Source organism: Phalangium opilio, unplaced genomic scaffold (genome assembly GCF_054372755.1).
Source record: "Phalangium opilio isolate 3A_F unplaced genomic scaffold, DU_Popi_V2 ptg000070l_1, whole genome shotgun sequence".
In the NCBI taxonomy this organism is placed as follows: Eukaryota; Metazoa; Arthropoda; class Arachnida; order Opiliones; family Phalangiidae; genus Phalangium; species Phalangium opilio.
In genome coordinates, this window is record NW_028324182.1 from 3,061,412 (window position 1) to 3,064,978 (window position 3,567).

Sequence of the window (3,567 nt, forward strand, 5' to 3'; positions counted from 1 at the left end):
TATGTAAAATGGAGGAAAATAATGTTGAGAGTAAAGATGAAATGCGGAAGCGCAAAGCGCGGGAAAGGATGAGGGCAAAAAGGTCGACGTTTTCATTGGATACTTAAGGTTATATAATCTTCTCGACACGGAGAGGTAATATTTTGGTTTTCCCAACTTGTATCTTCTACATTTTATTTCAAATATATCAGCGATTGCGTATTATTTATATAACGGGGTTTCTTTAGTAACTGGGCCAACTAGAAAATTATGCAGCTAAAATGGTTACGTAGATAATAGTATGGACTGTGTTCAGATCTATGCAACATTGTACTAACAATAGTATTTGGACAAAGTTAATTTTGTCTGTTTTCCATCGAATAAAATGAATATGTGGGCAATATTTTTTGATAATTCGAGGCAGAGTGTAATTCTGTAGCCAGTAAAGACAATTTTAACTCAATATTACGATAATTTTGCTTAATTTTTTCATTTCAAAATGTGTTTTGATCCTATCTTAGCTAGACCAAAATGGATATATATACTAAGCCAAATCATTTCCACGTCACCGAGCTCAGTATCCTAAGCTTGGAGCAGGTAAATCCTGCTGTCTCGAAATCGAGGCTTTAACGGTCTGGAATGGACACTGAAATTATGCCTACATTTAAGATTAATGGAATAGTCAGATTTCATTACATGGTCTCTTTTATTTCAGGGTTATTAGGGTCATACACATTTACGAATGTTTTGGAAAAGGTGGCAGCTAATTAATAGCAGAATATTTTGGAAAAGGTGGCAGATAATTAATAGCAGAATATTTTGGAAAAGGTGGCAGCTAATTAATAGCAGAATATTTAGGAAAAGGTGGCAACTAATTAATAGCAGAATATTTAGGAAAAGGTGGCAACTAATTAATAGGATAATATTTCGGAAAAGGTTTCATTCAACTATTTGAAGAATATTTTGGAAAAGGTGGCAGATAATTAATAGCAGAATATGTTGGAAAGGTGGCAGCTAATTAATAGGAGAATATTTTGGAAAATGTGGCAGCTAACTATTAGGAGACTATTTTGGAAAAGGTGGCAGCTAATTAATAGCAGAATATGTTGAAAAAGGTGGCAGCTATTTAATAGGAGAATATTTTGGAAAAGGTGGCAACTAATTAATAGGAGAATATTTTGGAAAAGGTGGCAGCTAACTATTAGGACAATAGATAAAATGATGGTGGAGGAATACCAAATTGGGGTGAGGGTTTGGTGGTAGAGATAGACGAAACGAAAATTGGCAAAATGAAGTACCATCGAGGCCGTAAAGTAGTTGACGGACAATGGATAGTTGGGATGATAGAGCTTCAAACTGGAAGCGAACGCCGTGGAGGAAGGTTCCGCATCGAATTATGTCCGGATAATCGCCGCGATAGTACTACTTACTATTACTTTATATTGAAAAGAAGTATTTGTCAAGGTGTTCAAACCAAGGACTTGGACTTGCACCTATGCGAGTATTTGTGGCGGCGTGAAGTTTTACGATGTGGAGATGACGTGTTTTTTCACTTTCTTTAATGTGTTAAACATGTGTATGATCCAATAACCCTGAAATAGAAGAGGCCATGTAATGAAATCTGACTATTCCATTAATCTTAAATGTAGGCGTAATTTAAGTGTGTAATTAACTTTCGGTCCACTCCAGACCGTTAAAGCCTCGATTTCGAGGCAGCAGGATTTACCTGCTCCAAGCTTAGGATACTAAGCTCGGTGCCGTGGAGATGATTTGGCTTAGTATATATATCCATTTTGGTCTAGCTAAGTTAGGATCAAATTCATTTTGAAATGCAATAATTAACCAAAATTATCGTAATATTGAGTTAAAATTGTCTTTACTAGCTACAGAATTACATTCTGTCTCGAATTATCAAAAAATATTCCCCACATTTACATTTTATTCGATGAAAAACAGACAAAATTAACTTTGTTAACGTTATGTCCAAATACTATTGTTAGTACAATGTTGCATAGATCTGAACACATTCCATACTATTATCTACGTTAGTATATTGGCTTCATAATTTTCTAGTTGCCCCAGTTATTAAAGAACAGCCTATATAACTTCAATGAATTATTATTTTAATCCCAGAAAATGTTTCTTAAAAATTAACGCTTTCAAAAAGGTGCGATAAAAGCGTTGAAAGCGAGAAGCCTGGAATTTTAATTGGGATGTATAGAACACTCGCGTGCAGTACAGAGGATTATACTTCTATCCTCTACGTCAGTCAGTGTTTATTACAATAAGTTGAAAACATCAACTACTTGGAAAACGGAGAATTTTAAAAGCTGAATGAAATAATCTTGATGAATTAATTTTTAAAGTGAATCATTAATGTTTAAGGCCATTTTGTGAAGAGGAAGGCTACCTGATAAGTCCTGAATTATCTATTATCCGCAGTAGGCACGTGATAAGGGCTCCGATGGATTAATGTAGATATTGCGTCCCCAAAGGCTCACCTCCTCTAAATGCTTATGGCTAAAAACCTAAATTTGACTATCTTCTATCGATTTGGTTTTAGAAGAACTCTGGATTCTTTATAGCATTAATGTCAAGGTTTTATTCTTTGCAATTTGAGATTTAGACCTATCGTATCTTTCGTCAAATTGAAAAGAATTATTCAAATCATTTAAGGATTAGACTATCTTTACAAGGACAAATTGTTAAATAAATTTTACTCGTAAAAATCAACAAATATAGTCTGTAATCTCTTCCCTACGAATATGCAGAAAATTTACAGCTCATAAAAAACCTTTTTTTTCCTCCTGAAGTCAGGCATTATTTTGTTCAGCTCAAATGTAGACGAATTCGTTGTGATATACAGTTGTGTTTTGCGTGTGACTCTTTCAAGGTCTTTAAATGTACAGTTTCAAAACGCCACTATAACGCTTTTCTGAAAACGTTGAAACAATTATCTAGCCGTCTGAAAACATCACAGAGACTAGTCGGTGAAACAATTTGCTCGAAGTTTGTGTTATTCATCTTCAAATGGGTTCTTTCATATTGGATGACTTTTGTAAATCTCCATTTTGGGTATGTTACGCGTTTATTGCTCTACCAAAGAACTGATTATATTAATTTAGTTTAATTATGAAGAATTTAATTATTTTTAATAGGACGCCAATTTAACATGGTACACTGATAACCCCGATTTAACACTGTGTTTTCAAAAGACCATCCTGGTTTGGGTGCCGTGCGCGTTACTCTGGGTGTTCCTCCCTTTGGAAATTGCGTTGATCACCAAGTCGGTGTGGCGAAGCGTCCGTTGTTCTCATCTTTCGATTACGAAAAGTGTAAGTCCTTTTTAAGTGAAGATCATCGTTGTACGACACTGATTATTCCTCCTCTCACGAATTATTTTAAAGGAGAAAGTCCGAAAAAAATCCTAAATAGTAGGTACAAGTAATGATTTGTATTTTCAGTTCTTGGTTTTGTTACTGGCCGCAATTAGCGTCTTGAAATTTGGTAAACAAATATACTTCGGCGAATTTCAAGTCGTTGACAATTTGGCGGTCATCCTTCAATTTGGAACTTACGTAAGGCCAA